Below are 22,047 nucleotides of genomic sequence, written 5' to 3' on the forward strand. Positions count from 1 at the left end.
TCAGAGCTAGTTCATAGACATTAATTTTGGCCAAAGTTACAAAAAGATGTGAGAAAATTTGTGGAAGAATGCACAATTTCTCATAAAAGTAAAGGGAAAAGTACTAATGAAAGATTGTATCAGCCCCTACCTACTCCTTCAAGACCATGGGAATGTATCAGTATGAATTTTGATATGGGATTACCAAGAAATTGAAAGGGGTATGATACTATTCTTGTTGTTGTAGATAGATTTAGAAAAATGGCACATTTCTTACATGCAAGTCTACTAGAGATGCTTTATACATAACAGATTTATTCTTCAAAGAGATAGCTCAAATTCATGGATTCCCACTGAACATCAGATAAAGATAGAAGATTTGTAGGCTATTTTTGGAGAACCCTTTGGAAAAAAATTATATTTTTCATCTGCATATCATCCGCAAACTAATGGTGAAATAGAAGTTGCCAATTTAGATCTTTGGGAAATTTGTTAAAATGCCTTACAAAAAAACATGGAGAAAAATGGAATTCTATATTTTCTCAAGCTGAATTCTCAAAAAATTATATAGTGAATAGAAATACGGGAAAATCTCTATTTTAGATTGTGTATGGTACACACCTGAGAGGAATTCTCAAGATGAGAGAACTTCCAAACACTTTATTGAATAGTTCACATAGTGAAGAATTTTTTGAAGCTATTAAAGAGGTCCAAGATCAAGTCAAGTTGGAGCTACAAAATTCAAATTAGAAATACAAAGAATTTTTTGATTAGAAAATTTAAGAGAAGTATAGTTTGATGTTGGTGATTTAGTGTGGGCATATATAAAGAAAGAAAGATTACCTCAAACAAAGCATACAAAGCAACTACCTAAGAAGGTTGGTACTTGTCAAATCTTGGAAAAATATGGATATAATGGATACAAGATTTAGTTACCTCTAAAATTGGAATTTCACCAATATTTAATATTGTGGTCTCACACCATACAAGGTTTAGACACAAAACTAGCACATGAAGATTCGGTAACAACAGATTTGCAGCAAGTACCAAAACTAACACCACTTCAACTAGAGAAGATACTCAAAAAAAGGATAAAGAAGAGTTGAAGGAGACAATAAACTCACCATTTAGTCAAATGGAAGATTAGATCAACAACATAAGCTATTTGGATGGATAAGAAAAAAATCAACCAGCATGATTCATCACTACAACACCTCATCTCAAGTGGACTTATGATTCATTCTGCAAGGGAGTATGTTCAAGTGACAGACTAAATAGATTCTTCTATTTGAACTAATAGGATTAAAGATTCTATAGGAAGTTATGCAAAAAGATAATGTCATGTTTTAAATATTTTCAATTTTAAGGTTTGTAATAAGGTCCTATGATGTGGTGGCATAATTTGAGTAGTGATTTGATAAACTCTCTAAGGACAAAGTGATTTTTATTTCAGTTTGAGTCAATTTTCTTTTGTGTGTGTTTGAAATAATTAAAACCAACTATGAAATTGGTAGTAATAGAAACCTCCCAATAATTGGAAATTTGGCGATAGATTTTTTCGATTCTAAAATGATTTTCTTTTCTTTCTTTTAGGTTAATGTTTCACCTTCCCAATAGAAGAGAAGGGAATGTATTGAAAAGGTAGTTTTAATGTAATGGAAGATCATCAAAGACAATAGTGGAATAGAAAGTTTTGAGTCTTATTTTCTGATTTTGTGGTTTTTAGTTTGAATGTGTGGTTCCTTGCTTGTTTTTTAGAATTACAAAGCCTAATTTTTTTGAGAATGTGTTGATAATCAAATGAGAGCATAACAGAATATTAATTTGCACCTTGTATTTAAACTAAGTTTGTTGATCTCACAGTTTGCTACATAAAACTCAACTTGCTAAGGTTGTGAATGTAAGCATTGTGATTTTGAGAGTCACTCCAGTCAATGAGATTTTTCTAAACTCTGTGATATAATTTTGAAGTTGTGGAGGACTCATGTACCATATGTTTTTACTATTTTCCTTGGCTCTATTTGTATCTATGTAGAAGAAAGCTATTGAACATAGTGAATATCATCATGTATTCACCGATATGTTTAAATCACATAAGTGATATGTGATCATGAGAAGAATCAGTTTGAACCATGAAGTTGTGTATTTTTTTAATGATAAAAAATTTCATGATTGACAGTCAGGTTGTGCTCGAGTTTTAAATCCATGCAAGAAAAAAATATGGTGTAGATTCAAATTAGTAAATGTTGTTTGTTAGTCAGTTTATAGTCCAGTTGATGTTCAATTTTATTTACACAAAAATGATCAAGTCATTTATGTAGTTCAATCACATTGTAGAAGAGTTGGGTCAGCCTCTATTAAGCAGATGTAGGAAACCAAATGTTGCTACAAGAGGTCAGAGAAGTTCCTATCGCATGACAGTTTATGTATTGGTATTAAGATTGTTAGTTAGGTCACAATTTGAAGTAAGCTGAAAATCAATCCTAAAGGTGTATGTGCCCCTTGATGAAATTTAGTCGAGTGATTAATTTCTTCTTGAGTTTTCCAAGGTGAGGCTTTGTATCACTATGAACCTTATCCTATGTGTACATAATGATTGGATGTTTTGTGTTGGAGTTAGAGCTCTTTTGATCGATGCTAGAAATATGTTTGTTATTCCCTAGGTGTTCTTTGGAGATTGTTTCTATGAACTTTGATCCATGGGAGTTGATGACTTCTAATAGTGCTCTATTTTCATTAGCCTTTTACCACTTACATCTCTCACTTTTTTGGCATGAAACTCTCTTTTTTCCAAATTATTGATAAGAAAGTAGAATGTTTGGTACCTCTTTAAAGATGGAAGAATAATTCCTAAAAGCTTTTAATTATATAAAAATGATATATTTTGATTAATGCTGCCACAAGAACTAAGGATGCACAAATAGAAGTGGAGCCAGCCACCTAGTTGGAGAAGTACTTTGGAGGCTATAGTTTTGCTATGTTATTTTGGGCAATTAGTTTTGAACAAATTGATTGAAGGCCTTATGTTATTTTGGCCAAGTTTTTTTGTATTCAAATATTTGTGGCCAGTGGCCAAAACTATAATCTGGATTCATCTATGTTTAGGATGATAGCCATCAACCATTATAGCTTAGTTATTAGTTAGTTAGATATTTTGAACCTATTTTAGCAAGTGTTAAAACCACAAAGACAAGGGTTGGGTGATATATGAAAATGCTCTATTAAAACTATATCTTTGAAATCTTGGCTTAGAAATGTGGAATCTCTGTAGCAGTGTGTGTTAATTAAGTTCTCACCATGTGAACTAGAGGAAGGGCCCCCTCTTGGGAAACTTGGTGAGATCATTTTAGTTATAAATGTTTGTTTTATATTTTTTGTATAATTTCTTTCATTGAATTTTGAATGTGTAATTATTAATTGGTGTGAATATTGTTGTGTGCAAGAAATTGAATTACTACTTTGTTATTATGATCTAAACACAGGACTTCAATACTTATCATTTCTTGCAATGCTCCAAATGTACTATAGTCATTCATTCCTTGTTAAACCATCATTCATCATTACATCATTTTTGATTGCCACAATCCCATAATCTATCCTAAATCCATGAGCCACATTGTAGATTAAATAATTTCCTATCACAAATTCTCGCTTAGCCTCACATAACTACTAAGCTCCTACCACAATCCTTGTCACCTCCTATCACAAATCACTCTATTTTATAGAGTTCCTACCACAAACCATTTCCTATCACTTTTCATTCTTCAAACCACATTATTGAAGTCCTGATTCTTATGTTAGTAATTGATTATATCTCTCAAGGAATTTAAGTTTAGTGATTAAGATAGATGTGTTATTTTTTTATTAATGATTTAATCATGAATGAGCTTGATAATTTATTCTTAGAATAAAATATTCATTACATAAATATTATGCTTTCATGTGATGTTTGGTTTTACTTATAGTATTCATTCCTACATATTTGGTTTGTATTTTAGATATTTTCTTTGATTTGCATCTCATCCCCGCTTAACTTGTTCTCTTCATCCCTTAAGTTAATTGCTCCAATATCTTTCAACACTCTACAACCCCATATTGACATTCAATAGGAGTAAATTGAATGTCCAAAGAAGGACCACATCTTAAGTTGATTTAAACCACAATTTTACCCAACATTTTTTGGTATCGTTGCCAAGGAAAGATAGTAAAGGTGTGAAGTCATAGAAAGTTAAGATAGGACCAATGCATCTGTGTGAGTGATTGATCAAGAGTCAACCTTGCTTAGCATGGTACTTAGGTTTTACATTGCAGTAAATCATTTAGGTGCATGAATAGTCTTAGAGATAGTTGAGGCAAGTTTGCTAAAAAAGAATCAATAGATAGTTCAAAAATTCAAAAAGAAAAAAAAATTAGAAAAATCCATCAACCGTTGAAATAGAACCAAAGAACAAAGTCAAAATACATCCATCTTCTCAATCCACCTCTCCTACTATACCTTTTGAAATTTCTCAAAAATTCACAAGTTCATATGAAGCTAGGTGTAGTAAGCCTCCAAATTCTCTAGAATAACCCTTTTAAGACATACTATACACATTGAGCAACCAAAGTATTGGAAGAAGTCATGGCTGATAATACCGAATATAACAACACAAGAGGAAACAATGCTAGAAACAATGGTAATGCAATTGTTCAACACAATGCAACCTTTGAGTTTCCTATTCAGCCTCCTGAGGGTAATAGCCCTATGAAAAATATCCCTCACTTAGCACTTCCTATATTTAGAGGGTCAACCTCTGAAGATCTGGATATGTTCCTATTTGAATTTGATGTCCTTTCTAATAGGTATGATTATCAAAGTGCTGGACAAAAAATAAATCTATTTCCAACTACCTTGAAAGATGCTACATTATGATGGTTTATGAGTCTTAGGGACATTAGAACATGGGACCAAATGAAAGATTCTTTTCTAGAAAAATATCAGGAGTACTATAAGACCAAGGAAGTATGGGATGAAATCTTTGACATGACTCAACAAGAAGATGAGTCATTTGAAGATTTCTTAGAATGTTTTGCCTTTAGCTTACAGTGCTCAAGATGCCCTGATTCAACTACAAACACCATCAAGATGTTTTTCTTAAGAGGGATTCATGATGAAACCATGGATGCCTTAAATTTGATTGGTAAAGGTGATATTTCTAAAATTTCCTTTGAAGATATCTATGATATATGCAGGAACTATTTGCGATATCATTGGTCTATTAGTGGGAAATCAAGTAAGTTTTTCACTATGGGTAATGCATCAAGTATCTTCAAGCATGAAACTGGTAATTTACTTGAAGATCTTATAGATGACTTATTAAATCATATGAGAAAAGAAATTGACACTTTGTATTCTCACAGGAAACATGAGGAAGCTAAAAAGGCCTTGGGAGTATATTGACCAACTTGTCGTAAGAAGCATGGACTGGAAGAATTTCTTTATAATTGGACTCATGTAGCATCACTAGAGGAAGCTAGCAAGAGTCAGACACTACAAACTCTTCTTGAAGGGATGATTTCTATGGAGTTTACTAAAGAATTAGTTTATTATATGGCTCCATGATGCCAGTTCTTACCTAGAGACCTTATCTCCAATGAACATTTTTCTGAACCATCTTAGCAATTCTCTAACCAAGGTCCATGGTATGGCGATCGGCAACAACCTCAACCTTATCAGCAATGGTCCTAGAATTTTTAGCCTAGTACACAACCATGGCATCAGGCATGGAGGCTACAATCTTCATATCCAGCTCCACAACCTTATATGCAACCTTATCTTCCACAACAATCATTTCCTCCACCACCAATGATAAGCCTCTATCATCAACCTCAACAATCTCTTCCTCCCATACCTCCATCTTCCTCAAATTCACCTTCAAATCCACCACAATAGCCTAAACCCACATCCATGCCAACTCAACCAAATCCAAATCCTAATAATAAGCCTCCTCAACCACTTTATCATAGTGAGATGGCTAATTTTCCTTCCAATCCCATCAACACAACTAAGTTGGATTGAGTATAACTTAGGTCTGGAAAGGCTCTTAAAGGACCTACTATCATAGAGGTCCATGATCAACCTAAAGAAGAGATAGAAAAGGAGCCTCCTTTTCTTGGTCAATTCATTCCTAAGCTAGAGCCTGTCATGTCCCCTTTTCAAATAATTAAAAATAATAATCTTTGCTAAGGCAGGCAGGCTCAAAAAGGTGAAGTTTTGGCAAAAGGGGCTAATCTTTGGAAACCAATGGACTAATAAATGAAAATTATTATTAAAATATGTTTTATTAACCCCTCTTGGTCGTGAGTTAGGGTTATGCCCTCTTTTAAAGGGATTTGGAGGCATTTTGGACTCATTCTAGAACTTGATTTTTGGTCATTACTTTGTCGTTCTTCAGAGGCTGCCAAACCTATGGAGAAGGAGACCCAAGGATGGGAGTTTTTAGGTTTACAAGAATGCTAAGGATAGGATTTTAAAGCCATTCCATGTGCAAGCTCACGCAAAGTTTTCCCTTGTGCTGAACAGTGCAAATTTGTGAGTTTTCGGGTGTGTTTTTGTAAGAGTTTGGTGTTTCTAGTTGAGTATTTCATATTAGTTTGGGTTGCTTATATATTTTAGACATTTAGATGTTAAAATAGAGCTGAATATATGTATTGGCTTGTGGTTATTCTTTTGTGATAGATTATTAGTCTTTTTGTGGTGTTTTCGAGCTATTTTGTGTTATTTTCGGGAGCTCGATGAGCATTGTTTTTGTAATGATCCCATCTTTTGACCTTCACGTTCTTTTAGTAGTTGACCAAGTGTGTGTGCGTTAGCCTTGTTCTACATGGTCCCGAGGGCTAACGAAGGGTTTAATGGGATCTTGGAGTGTTTTGGCCTAGTCATTTCCAGTTTGGGCCAAAACAAAGTTGATTTACTCAGTTTCAGGCATACTTACTATATTTAGTAAGTCGGCAGGACACAGTGCAGGTCAATTTTGGTGATTGGATTCGATACTCCTCGATGAGAGCTTTTCGATGAGCTATCACTCGCATTATTCGGAGTCCGATTGCTAATACATTTTAATGCCTAAAATTTTATTAAAGTAACGTCTAATTTAATTGTAAAATATTAAAGTGTTACTTTAATATTTATTTTATGGTGATGTGTACCCAAGGGAGACATAAGGGGTATTTTAATATATGTTTTATATTACACATCTTTATCCCACATTGCCCATATGAGTTGAGCGGACCCGTGGGAATAGAATAAAAGGAAGCATTTGTAGCTTCATTAGAGAAGGTTGAATATGAGAAGAAATTGGTATGTGAGTTGCAGCTCAGTTCTTGGCATTTGAGGACGTCTATCCTCTCTTGTAACATTCTAGACGTCATTCCCTTGGGGTTTGGCCTTTGGAATTCTTTGTTTTTGGCTTCATTATCAGGCAGTTTAGTTGCATTTCCGGCTACAGGCAAATTTGGTGTTTTGCTCATATCTTCTTCACTACTTGTCCGACGCTTATGCCGCTTTGAGGGAATGGTATTACGAAGGTAGTGGACTGATTGAAGGACAAAGTATTGTAGCAGCAAGTTCGTAAGCATGGGCTGGAGTATTATGACAATATTGCTGAAGTAATTAGTGAGTTGATAAATCTGCCATGTATTTAGCTTTATGAATTCTGAAAATAACATTTTATTAGCAGCAGTTCATTTCCACTTTGCATATTATTGTAGTTCCTTTCTTGTTTATGTTGTATGATACCAATTCCATGCATGAAGCACAACAAACAAATAAACGTTTGATTTCCGGAGTTATAAGGGGTTTTAAGAAGTTGAATGCAAACTGTTTGACATAATTCCTTTCAGCAATTTGGTTTAGTTTTTTGGGACATCCAGGGGTGCCCATTACAGTTTTTGTCCTCCATTTGGAAGATTTTGTGTAAAATTTATATAGATCTAGAAATTTCATTTGGTAGGCTATTATTTTGGTGAAATTTTTGTAAAAAATTCCACTTTCAAATTTATTAATAATATGTGAAGCTGTGAAGTTTTTGGCACTATTTTGGGCATACTCGATTTAGGTTTTATTGAGAAATTGGTGGATTTTTGAAATATTGGTTGTTTATTTTAAAAATTTGATTAGAGGCTTTAAATTTCATATAAAATTAGAAAGGGGACATTTCAATGGTATCAGAGCTATGATCTTGCCAACCCGAGGGTTTGTAGAAGTTTGCATGCAACTAAGTGAAAGAGAAAAGAGATATTTGCAGCAAGAAAAGAATAATTTTTTTTGGATCAAACCTACAGTTAAAAGTAAAAGTATAAAATCCAAGGAAGGAAAAAGTATGGCTAACCCAGATGAGATGGCAAAGAAATTCTTCCAAGACATCCAGAATACTTAGAAGTAGATAGTGGATAGTTTGGCAGAAACTAGAGAGGCTTTGCAAATATTGACAAAAAAACTACAAGGAGTTGCATCTACTAATGAGAAAGGGAGCACTTCAGAGGACCCAAGAAATCTGAAACCCACACCTTCTAAATCAACAAAAACTATTTTCCTGCCTGTAGATGAGCCACTAGTACCAAGTCCAACCCTTAATCTCGTGGAAGAGGTTACACGTAACTTGATTGCATTAAAAGCTACTTACAATGGCTTAGATGATGACTTTCATAGTTTGGTTCCTTTTAGAGAATATGTGGATATGATGAACACTTTGATGCCCACGAAAGAGTATGGGAGGGAGCATGACATAAGTGGAAGAGAGCTCAAAAATAAAATAAGCAAGTTTACAGCACCTACTTTTGATGGAACAAATAAAATTTCAGCTAGAGCATGGCTACAAAAATTATAGACCTTCTTCACACTTAACCCCATGAAGGAGAGTGATTTTGTTCAATTTGCAAGTCTACACTTGGAGGATGCAGCCTATGATTGGTGGTATCATGGAATGACTACTCAAGGTCCTGATCAGGTAACTACATTTGATGATTTCATTCAAAGAGTGATAGATAGATTTGACCTCAAGGATGATGAAGAGTATTTTAAATAATTGTCAAAGTTGAAGCAAACCAAATCAGTTAATGAGTATATAGAAGAGTTTCAAAAAGTGGCTGTTATGATACTTGATATGACTGAAAAGAGGATTGTTTATCTTTTTATTGATGGTTTGGAAGATTCTGTTAAGGGTTTGGTTAAGGCTTTCTCACCCTCAACCCTATAGGAAGCTATCAAAAGAAGCTTGCAACTTGAAACTTGCGTGCCTATGAAACCAGTCACTAATAAAAAACTCCCAAATCTTTGGCAACATAAGCGAAATTTTTAGAAAAAGACTTTTCCAACACTACCACCAAAAGATGTGATAAATGTGGCAAAAAAAAGGGTAGATGAAGAGACTAGGAGTGAATTATGAAGGAAATTTTTTTTTTTTTCACTTGTAGAGAACCATGGGTTACAAATGTTTGGGGAAAGGTCAAGTGCACTATATTGAAGTTGCTTCAGAATTTGATTCAGATGAGCATGAGGAATTTCATGACACTAAGGAGGAGGAAGAAGAAGAGAAAGAAAAAGAAATAATCAAGGATGGCACTTTAGCAGCATTATCAGGAGTCCCAAGATACCATCCCTTTCGAATTCGAGGGGTACTAGCAGGGCAAAGGTTGACAGTTCTTCTTGATAGTGGGGCAACTCACAATTTTATTGATGAGGGATTTGTCATGAAAAGAGGGCTTAAAGTAGAAGATTTTGAGGGATTCAATGTTATTATAGCTGATGGATTCACTATGCCTTCCACACGGGTGGTGAAACAACTCAAGATGGCCTTAGGAGATTATGAGTTATGTGATGACTTCTATGTTGTTGGCATTGGGGAGACATATCTTGTATTGGGTGTTCAATGGTTGCACTCTATTGGAGGCTATTACATGAACCATCAAACTATGGAGTTTAAATTTCTTTCCAATGGGAAATAAGTCTTATTGAGAGGCTTATCGAATGGAGCACCTAAGGTGGTCTCTGCAAAGAGGATGGAGAGGACTTTTTGAAGAGGACAAGTAGCATGGGAAGAAGGAGTCATAATCTATCCAACAAAATCTCCAAAGAATCAAGGTAATTTCCACTTTAAAATTCAAAATATTCTTGATAAGCATAGTATAGTTTTCAATGACTTGCCTCCAGGATTACCACCAGATAGAGGTTTTGAGCATGTTATAGAGTTAGAACAGAGTGCCAAACCAATTATAACAACCCCATAGCACCATCCAAGAGGTTATAAGGAAGAAATTAAAAAAAAATATTAAGGAACTCTTGGACATGGGATTCATAAGGCCTAGCTCTAGTCCATTTGCATTATCCGTGGTACTTGTCAAGAAAAAGGATGGTACAATCAGAATGTGTATAGACTACAGGGATCTAAACAAGAAGACTATAAAAAATAGGTAGCCCATACCACACATAGATGAACTAATTGATGAGTTACATGGTGCTATATACTTCTCAAAAATTGACTTAAGATCAGGGTACCATCAAATCTGAATGAGGAGTGAAGATGTGGAAAATACCACTTTCAGATGTCACTATGGGCACTTTGAATTTCTTGTTATGCCATTTGGCCTCACTAATGCACCTGCAACATTCCAGTCTTGTATGAATAAGATATTTAGCCAACATCTTCAAAAATTTGTTTTGGTATTTTTTGATGATATCTTGGTTTACAGTAAAAGATGGGAAGAGCATCTAAAGCACATAGACACTATTTTGGGAATCTTGGAGCAACAATCCTTCTATGCTAAGCTATCTAAATGTGAGTTTGGTTTGACATAGATCTTATATTTGGGACATATTATAAGTTCTCAAGGAGTATAGGTTGATCAACAAAAATTCAAGCAATTTTGGATTGGCCTCCACCCACTGATCTTACATAGTTGAGAGGTTTCTTTGGGTTGTGTAGCTACTATAGGAGATTTACCAAGGGATTTTCTCAGCTTGTTGCCCCTTGACTGATTCGACAAAGAAAGGAGCTTTTTTTTGGATAGAAGAGGCACAAAAAACATTTGATAAGCTTAAGGAGGTAATGAGTTCATGCCCTATGCTTGCGATTCCAGATTTCTATTTACCTTTTGTTGTTAAATGTGATGCTTCTAGAGAAGGTATAGGGGCTGTCCTAAATCAAAGGGGATATCTAATAGCATTTGAGAGTAGAAAATTAAATCAATCAGAGAAAGGTTACTCCATCTATGATAAGGAAATGCTGGCAATCATGCATGCACTTCATAAGTTTAGACAATATTTGGTATATGGGAGATTCATTGTAAAGATAGACCATAATAGCCTTAGGTTCTTCTTGAACTAAAGAGATTTGAATGATCATCAGCAAAAATGGGTAAGCAAATTGCAAGCTTATGATTTTGATATTGAATACATGAAAAGAAAGAATAATGTGGTTGGTGATGCTCTCTCAAGAAAGCCCACTTTGTGTTCCTTAACATCTATCTCTGTTGATTGGAAAGTCTCCATAATTTCAGACTATGCTAAAGATTCCTTTGCCACCAAGATTTTGGATAAGTTAGTGGATGATAAAAGGTACAAGGTTGTTGATGAATTGATTTATTACAAGAACATGATCTTCTTAGTGCCAGGATCAAAAACTAAGAGAGGATATTGAGGGCCTTTCGTGACACACCTTTGGCTGGTCATCAAGGATACTTCAAGACATACAAGCAAATTTGAGAGTAGTTTTCATGGAAGGCTATGAAGGAGGATATCCTTAAACACATTAAGGAATGTATGGTATGCCAACAAAGCAAGAGTGAGCAAAATTTTTCTGCAGGGTTGTTGCAGCCACTTCCTATTCCTGAACAAAAATGGGAAAGTATTTCCATGGACTTCATCACTAGGTTGCCCAAGGTTTAAGGTAAGGATTGCATATATGTGGTGGTAGATAGACTAAATAAGTATGCACATTTCTTTCCTATCACGTTTGATTTCAAGGCATCACAAGTGGCCGAATTCTTCTTCAAGGAAATTTTTAGATTACATGGCTTGCCTAGAAACATTGTCAGTGACTAGGACAGTAGAATCCTTAGCTCTTTTTGGAAGAAGCTCTTTCATTTGGTAGGAACTAAACTCACTCTCAGCACTAGCTATCACCCTCAAACAAATGGACAAACAAAGATAGTTAATAAATGGATAGAGGGATATTTGAGAAACTATGTTTCAAATCAATAACATGCTTGGGTGAAATGGTTGCACCTAGGGGAGTATTGTTACAATACATCTCTAGTTAATAAATGGATAGAGGGATATTTGAGAAACTATGTTTCAAATCAACAACATGCTTGGGTGAAATGGTTGCACCTAGGGGAGTATTGTTACAATACATCTCATCACATGTCTATTGGTATGCCTCCTTTTCATGCTCTTTATGGTTATGATGCCCTTTCCTTTGTTGATCTAGTACTTTCAGATAGCAGAGTACCTGCAGCAAGTGATTTCTTCAAGCAAAGCCAAGACACAATAAGGTCCCTCAAGGATAATCTACAACATGCACATAACCAATAGAAGTTATATGCTGATAGGAAAAGGACTAAAAGATCTTTTGAGGTGGGAGATTTGGTATTTGTTAGGTTGCACCCATATAAGCAAAGCACCTTGAAGAGGAGTGGGGCAGAGAAACTCAAGCCAAGGTTCTATGGGTCTTATAAGATCATCAAGAAGGTAGGAGAGGTAGCTTATGAATTGGAGCTCCCACCAAACAGAAAAACACATATTGTTTTCCATATATCTTGTTTGAAAAAGGTTCTAGGCCAAAAAACCATAGTATCTACAGAATTACCACCTCTTGATGATGAAGGTAAATTAGTTTTGATACCAAAAGAGATTTTGGATACAAGAGAGAAAAGATTGAAAAATGGAGCATCATAGAGCATTTGGTCAAATGGAAAGGATTACCATTGGAGGATGCAACTTGGGAAGGAGCACATATTCTTGAGCATTTCAACCTTCATTTCTTGAGAAAAAAAAATATTTGGAAGGGGAGGACTTGTCATATCCCCTTTTCAAATAATTAAAAATAATAATCTTTGCTAAGGCAAGCAGGCTCAAAAAGGTGAAATTTTGGAAAAAGGGGCTAATCTTTGGAAACCAATGGACTAATAAATGAAAATTATTATTAAAATATGTTTTATTAACCCCTCTTGGTCATGATTTAGGGTTATGCCCTCTTTTGAAGGGATTTGGAGGTGTTTTGGGATCATTCCAGAGCTTGATTTTTTTTCATTAGTTTGTTGTTCTTCAGAGGCTGCCAAACCTGTGGAGAAGGAGACCCAAGGATGAGAGTTTTTAGGTTTCTAAGAAGGCTAAGGATGGGATCTTAAAGCCATTCCATGTGCAAGCTCACACAGAGTTTGCCCTTGTGCTGAACAACGCAAATTTGTGGGTTTTTGAGTGTGTTTTTGTAAGAGTTTGGTGTTTCCAGTTGAGTATTTCATATCAGTTTGGGTTGCTACTATATTTCAGACATTTAGATGTTAAAATAGACCTAAATATATGTATTGGGTCATGGTTATACTATTGTGATAGATTATTAGTGTTTTTGTGGTGTTTTCGGGCTATTTTGTGTTATTTTCAAGAGCCTAATGAGCATTGTTTTTGTCCTCCGTTTGGGAGTTGTTGTGTAAAATCTATATAGATCTGGAAATGTCATTTGGTAGGCCGTTATGCTGGTGAAGTTTTTGTAAAAATTTCCACTTTCATATTTATTAATAATATGTGAAGCTATGAAGTTTTTGGCACTATTTTGGGTATACCTGATTTGGGTTTTATTGAGAAATTGGTGGATTTTTGAAATATTGGTTGTTTGATTTTAAAAATCTGATTAGAGGCTTTAAATTTCATATAAAATCAGAAAGGGGACATTTCAGAGCCTAAGGAACCAACAAATTTGAAATTTGATCTTTTAAATGAATTATGCAATGTTAATATTTAATTTCCTCTTTTGCATGATGTTAAGGATATTCCAGTATGGAATAAAATGGTATGTGAATTATGTACCCAATGACAAAAAAAGGACCCAAAGACTATTCAAGTTATTGGACAGTTAGCAAAATTAATATTGGAGAATGTCACCATTCTGAAATATGTAGATCTTGGTAGCCTTGTCATTCGGGTAAATATTGGTACAATTGCTATTCCTAATACACTTGTTGATCTAGGCACTGCTATAAATGTAATGACTACTGAGACAAAACTCAAATTATCCTTGGATTGAAATAGACCTACTCCTATGGTACTTCAAATGGCTGACTGATCTTTATGAAAGGGTACTGTTAAGGTCCTTTAGTGTTCAATTCAAGGAATGTATTGGTTGTACATGCTACAAAAGAAAGCACAAAAACCTCCCATGATGGCATCTCTATTTTTGCATCTACTTCCAAAAACTAGCACAAGCACTAGGTGGTTGATGGACAAAAAATTTCTTCCTCTATGGTGATTTATAGAACAATTATAGATGTAGGCCATTAATTCAGTTTCTTCCACACAATCTCTCCTAATTTTATGTTTAGTTTCTGGATTGCTATTTCTTTTGCATCTCCCTTGGAACTTTCAACCATTTGACTTGTACAAGCCATGAATTCTATATTTCTCTTTATGTTTCATGAAAATTCAGACATGGGACTCCAATTTATTTTGACATGAATGTTTGTAGATATTTGGCTAGATCTCTCATGTGATTTTGGTACATTTCTTTTCTTGTGTTTAGAACATTCTTTATTGTAAAATTGGTTGCTACTTGAAAATGTGGATATGGGTTTCATTTAAGTTAAAATGTGCTTCTTCTTTTTTTGTAAAAGATGTTTGGGTGGCTTCCTTACAAAAAAAACCATGAAAAAACACTTGAGTATTACTTTATGTATCTTTTAAAAAAAATTATTCAATGGCTCATTATTAGTTCTAGGTAGCTTGGACAACTGGTCATCTGTACATGATTAATTGGCAAATAATTGTTAGAGTTATGAAAAATAATTATTTGTTAATTAATTGACTCCTTCTAGAAGCCACTAATATACTATTAATTAGGTTGTTTTAATCAAGAAGCAACTAGAAACTTCTTGGTTGAATTGTTTTTGATCAAGAAGCAACTAGAAACGTCTTGGTTAAGTAGTATAAAAGGGAGTCAAGGGAGGCATTTGGAGAACAAAATAGAACAGAGAACAACAAGAGTTGTAAAAATATTTGCAGTGTTAGCAAATGAGTTTGCAGTGATAGCAAGCAGTCTTGCAATGTTAGCAAGGGCAGAGTGATAGCAGTGGGGATAGTAGTGGAGAATATCAATAGGAGAAATTAGGAGGTTGTTTGAATTTTGTATCTCTTGATTTATTGAAATTAATATATTTTCCATTTGTAGAATTGGTTTTCGCTTTCAGTTTTTCTAGAGACGATTTGTCCAAAAATATTGTCTTCTCTATACTTTAAATTTCTTTCCATATTTTTATTGGTAAAGTTGCAATTGTGTTATTTTTCAATATTAGCTAGAAATTTATTTCTAATAGTTTAACAAGAGACACAATGCGTCATAGTTCCTGCCTAACGCATAATGGTTGTAGAAGTGTAGATGAGTGAGAATCTAAATTAACATTGCGAATGCATTGATTTTTGCCTAGAAATGCACTTGTGATCTGATAAGATTGCTCATATTTTGTTGTTAAATTCTCATCCTAGAAATGTGCTTGTGATTTGATAGGATAGCTCATATTTTGTTGTTAAGCTCTTGTGCTATATTATTATATCTTTGGGCATTTAGGCCCAAGACTACAAGGCCAAAGTCCCTAGTATAGCACTAGGTACTTAATATCATACTACGATCAATACATATGCTTTAGAAAAATTTGCACCTTCTACATTGACAACTTAAATTATGTGCAATGAGGAAAGATATCCATACCAATATTTGAATTACAAAACTTGAAGAAGTGATAAAGCATTTGGAGTATCACATTATATGTTTAAGCATACCATGCATGCTACTAGAGAACCATAAGTAGTTGGAATAACTCCCCAACTATTTATTATTTTTATCTTAATTATCAAATGAAACTCACACTATTTTTAATCATTAGCACTAGACAAAAATTAGGATAGAGATATAGATAGAGATAAATACCAGTATACAACAATAACAATAGAAACATATATGTAGAGGAAAAAAAAGGATAGATAATATAGAGGAGGAAGAGGAAGAGAGATAAAATAGTAAGATAGAGTGATAACAACATAAGTTGTGTGTGTGTGTGTGTGTGTGTGTGTGTGTGTGTGTGTGAGAGAGAGAGAGAGAGCTAAATATAATTATTTTTCTTAATAAAACAAATAGTCAAAATAAAATCATGGTTATAATAAAAAATTAAAATATATTATATTTTAATTAATGAAACTAAGAATTTAATTTTTATATTAAAACTCACATTTCTATAAGAAAAAATGATATGTATTGAAATATAAAAATATTTTATAAGTAAAACTAATTGTTTAATTTTACACAATTAGAGAAGGTTTACTATTTAATGTTTTGTATTTCCAAACTTTTCATACAATTAAGTAATTTTTAATTATGAAATAATATCTATATAATTTAATATGTACATTTGTAAATAATAAATAAATGTAATATATATAAATTTGATGTTGATAATAAATATGATGTAATAAATAAGGAATAAAATATAACTATTTAATTTTAATACATAGTTTATAAAAACATAATAATAATTTATATATCTTTTAGAATTGAATTATTTCTTTTTTGTGGTTATTTCTTTAGTATTTTTTATATAAAATATAATTATTAATTTAATATTAAAATATATATTTAAGTTTTAAATGTATTTAAACTAAATGATAAATTGTTTAAATAAAAAATATTAATAATAATAAATGATATAATTTATAAATTGTAACACTTATCAATTATACATATTGCAAACACTATTATAAAATATAATTAAAAAATAATATTGTTTAATTTATTTTTATAAAAGTAAAATAATAGTAATAATTTAACTACTTTTATGATAAAAAAAAAAAAAAATTTAAAAATTAGAAATTCGAATACAAAGATATAACATATTGAAATTATATTAAAAAAGACACATTAATTAGTTATATATATATAGAAGTATAATTTGAACTTATGCATTACATGAAGTTTTAGGAACAAGTTATATCAAATAGTCAAAAATAAACATCAATGTAAAACTAATAATAAATATATTTAAAATAAAAAACAAAAAATATTTAATGGATTGTGATAATTAATATTGATTAGACATGTTGTGTGAGGTGGAAGATAAAATGATTGAAAAAATAAAATCTTATCAACTTGTCACAAATGTAAAAAATATAAAGTTGTAATTAATACATTCATTAATACAAAATAAAGTTGTTAGAAAATATTTGTATTTTTTGTTAAAGAAAATTAAATTTCTCTCCACCAAAAATAGTATTGGCCAATAGAATGGATGAAAAATATGATTTATAAAATAATGAAAAATTAAAAAAAGATATAAACATTAGAAATCTCATATAATCTTTTAAATTTTTTGATTTTATTGATTAGTGTTAATGTCGTATTTGCATTGACATGAATGCATAAGTATTCCTGCCTTGGCAGGAACTAATAATCACTTACGGTAAGTAATTAATAATCAGTGACTGCAATAGTGTCACACCTAGATAGCAAAATATTGATCCTCTGTTTCAACATTTTCCTACCCAACTTGTTGGCCTGTTAAACAATACGTAAAAAAACAGTCGTGCCAGCTATGACAATGCGTAAACCCCAGGGCATACAGATCACCCCGATGACAATGTTCATTAAAAATAATGGTAGCGATTCAGAGTAGAAATTTCCCCGCACGAGCCCCGTTCTAATTTTAGTCTATGGAACGACCTAATTGCCGTCTCTTCAAATGACAACTGGCACCTAGGAAACTCCACGCCTTTACCTTTACCTTGTTGCGAACATTCTCGCAAACCCCAAATTGCTTCTTACATTCCTATGTTCCTGATGTGAACATCAATGATCCTTAGCATCCAACCAGAGCATTTAAACCATGCCTCGACGGATCCTCTTCCACACAAAAATATAGCAAGGAAAGCATATTCATAGCCTCGTATATTGCTTTGCAATGGTACGCATCAATGGCGTGAGCCGGATACTCCTGCTGGTGATGGTAATGGCGTTGAACGGGCCGCGAGTGCAAGTGAAAGCCTTGCGAGTAGACATGCAGCGCATGTGGAGCAGTACAAACATCACTCACGCTGTCCACAGAAGCAACGCCCGGCTGAAGAGACTAGAAACTGCCATGAGAGGACAAGTATCTCTCGCAGCCGACTTGGGCGCGCCGGTGAAGAGTGGGCAACGCGTTGCAGAGTTCATGATGACAATGGGCATCGGAACCCCGCCGCGCAAATTGATTGGCATCGTTGACACGGGAAGCGATCTCATCTGGACGCAGTGTAAACCCTGCACTAACTGCTATTCTCAGCCCGACCACATCTTCAACCCGGCCAAATCGACCACCTACAATAAAATCTCGTGTTCATCTTCCCTCTGCAATGCACTTCCCGCTCAAACCTGCACGGCAGACTGCGAGTATTCGTACTTGTACGTGGACGGGTCGAAAACAAAGGGCGTCTTATCGAACGAGACGTTTACTTTGTGGGATAGTAATGGAGACCACGAGTCCATCCCGGGGTTGGCGTTCGGGTGCAGCCACGACACGCAAGGACCCGCTTTTGCTGAAGCGGACGGTCTTGTGGGGCTCGGACGAGGGGACCTATCGCTCATTTCGCAGATTGGGTCGAAATTCTCCTACTGTCTCACCACCTTTCCCAGCATGTCGAGCTCTGAGACGAGTCCTCTTTTCTTCGGCAGCGCAGCTGATTTGAAAGGAAGCAATATCAAGTCTACGCCGATGTTAAGGAACACCGCCCGATCTGAGCTGCAGAGTTTCTATTACATCTCTGTGAACGGAATCAGCGTGGGGACGACATTGGCGGACATTCCAGCGAGAGAATTTGATATCGGGGAGAATGGAGACGGAGGTTTTATCATTGACTCGGGCTCGACCATCACATATTTGTCACCCGACGCCTTCGATGCAGTTGCCCAGGTTTTGAACGCCGTGCCCGGAATGAGCATATACGACAACCCTCCTGCCGGAGTGAGCCTCTGCTATTGGGTGTCTCCGGGATTCACTTTTCCCAACATTACGTTTCATATGGACGGAGGTGCAGATTACGTGGTGGATGGGAAGTACAATTTCCTTGTGGATCCCGCGGGATCTGGTATTGCGTGTCTGGTCATGGTCAGACTGGATTCCCAAACCAACTTGAAGGTGCCTTCCATTCTGGGGAACTTACAGCAGCAGAATCTGCATATTCTCTACGATATTGATGATGAGAAGATCTCTTTTACTCCTGCCACTTGTGAAGAGTTAGCTCATCCTAACTTCGACCCAGTCTCTGGATCGCCGGCCTCCACTCGGGGGTTCCTCAGCTTCATCGTTTTCTTTATATTTCCTGTTCTTCTCTCCACGCTTGCATTCTGATGTGTTGGCTGTAGTTGGCAGTATTAATTTCTGCCATTAATAGCAGACAACCAGCCCACGTCCAGCCCAACTCAGCCGTCCATCCACCGTCCAGAGTAAATAGCAGACAGTCAGCTGTCCCAGCTACAGTATAGAAGCTGCCCATGTTTAATATAATATAACATGTTTAAAATGTTCTATCTATATTCTAGAGTATTCTCAGATCTCTATAAATAGAGGTCTTATGTAATGCATTTGTTCAAAGCAGTAAGGCAATAAAATCAGTATTATTTCTGTTTATTTGTCTTTCTCTTTTCTTTCAAATTGGTATCAGAGCATGAAGAGCTGAGCCTAGGAAGAAAAGAATTATGTGTTGATATGTATAACTGCTGTAGCAGTGAATGGAGCTTCTAATGTTTTCTTGATTGCAGATCATTATCAGCTTCTAAAGTTGGAGACTAGTGGCTGCCAAGATTGAGAGAAGAAAATATCTCAATTTAATGTTTGAAGAAGGTATCAACTGATTTCTTGGAGTGAAGTCTAATGATAAAAAAAATTTGTTAAAAGGAGAAAATAAGCATTATATTGTTGTTTGTTTAAGCTATATGTCATTGGCTTAGACTTGTTTGGTGGATTTGCTTTGTAAAGCAAAGTTTAAAATTGTAAGGTGCAGTTGTAAGTGTGTATTAATATGGCTTCAGGAAGTAGTATAGCTCAACTACAAATTCCAATATTTTCTGGTAAAAATTATGAATTTTGCGCTATAAAAATGAAGACACTATTTTGTTCTCAAGGCATATGGGATCTTATTGAAAAGGGTTTCATTGAACCACAAGATGAGTCTACATTAACACAAGATGAAAAGGATAAATTACAAGATAACAGGAAAAAGGATGCTAAAGCATTGTTTCTAATTCAACAATCTTTAGATGAATCAATTTTTCCTAAGGTTTGTGCTGCTAAAAAGTCTAAAATTGCATGGGATATTTTAGAAACAGCATATCAAGGGACATCAAAAGTTAAGATTGCTAAATTGCAAACTTTAAGGCGTGATTTTGAAAATTTGTGTATGAAAGATTCAGACTCAGTTGATCAATTTCTAAATCAAGTAATGAATGTGGTTAATCAAATTAGATCATATGGTGATGATTTGATAGATCAAAAAGTTGTTGAAAAGATACTTCGTTGTTTGCCTAGAAAATTTGATGCCATTGTTGTTGCCATTGAAGAATCTAAAGATTTGACAATACTATCTATTGATGAATTGATGGGCTCACTTTTATCTCATGAATCAAGAATGAATAGAAATAACAATTCTTCTTTGGAGAATGCATTTAGATCGCAGGTATCTTTTGGCAGAGGAAGAGGAAGATCAAACTACAGAGGAAGAGGAAGAGGTAGAAGCATAGATGGACGTGGAAGTCCAAATCAAGAAGAGAGAACAAATCAATCCATTCAAAGTTCGAATAGAGGATGTGGCAGAAGTTCATTCCAACACCCATCATCAAGGTTTGATAAATCTCGAATTCAGTGTCATTATTGTAAGAGATTTGGTCATATTACAAGTGAATGTAGAAAGAAACAAGAGGATATTGAAAAGGATGGTGCTAATTACTCAGATGTATCTGATAACAATTCAGGAAGTTTATTTATAACTTGTAATGTTGCTCAAGAAAGCTCTAGTGATATATGGTTCCTAGATAGTGGATGTAGTAACCATATGACTCGAAATAAAGATTTGTTTGCTAGCTTGGATGATTCTATAAAATATGAAGTAAAGTTAGGAAATGATAGTAAAGTCTCTGTAATGGGAAAAGGTGTTATAAATGTCTTGACAAAAAATGGAGGAAAAAGATATATTCCTGATGTGTATTTTGTGCCTGGATTAAAACACAATCTCATGAGTGTTGGTCAACTAGTACAAAAGGGTTACAAAGTTTCTTTTGACAATGATGTTTGCACAGTCTTGGATAGAAATCCTAGTGGCAGGTTAATTGCAAGGGTCAACATGACACAAAATCAAATGTTCCCCCTCTAGATTCATTGCATTCAAGGAGGAAAAGAAGTTAGTTTCAAGATAGTATACTCAGATCAGTCATGGCTATGGCATTTGAGGTATGGTCATCTTCATTTTGATGCTTTAAGCTTATTACAAAAGAAGAATATGGTGAAAGGATTGCCTCAAATATTGAAACCACCAAGTTCATGTGAAAGTTGTATTTTGGCAAAACAACATAGAGAAAGCTTCCCAGTAGGAGGTTCATATAGAGCAAGAGCACCATTGGAATTAGTTCACACTGATATATGTGGACCTATGCAAACTCCACATATATATTTCCTAACATTTATTGATGATTTTAGCAGGAAGATTTGGATATACTTTCTCAAACAAAAAAGTTCAGCTTTTGAAAAGTTCAAGGATTTCAAAAATTTGGTTGAAAAATAAAGTGGTCACTACATCAAGGTATTGCG

General features: G+C 34.4%; 1 pseudogene; it reads left to right on the forward strand.

Moving 5' to 3' along the window:
- Positions 1-18,171: 18,171 nt before the first annotated feature.
- Positions 18,172-19,596, forward strand: LOC149533094 (aspartic proteinase nepenthesin-2 pseudogene; annotated as a pseudogene).
- The last annotated feature ends 2,451 nt before the right edge of the window (positions 19,597-22,047 follow it).

This window comes from Cupressus sempervirens, chromosome 10 (genome assembly GCF_028749045.1).
Source record: "Cupressus sempervirens isolate cs-2001-9-10 chromosome 10, ASM2874904v1, whole genome shotgun sequence".
NCBI classification, from domain to species: domain Eukaryota; kingdom Viridiplantae; phylum Streptophyta; class Pinopsida; order Cupressales; family Cupressaceae; genus Cupressus; species Cupressus sempervirens.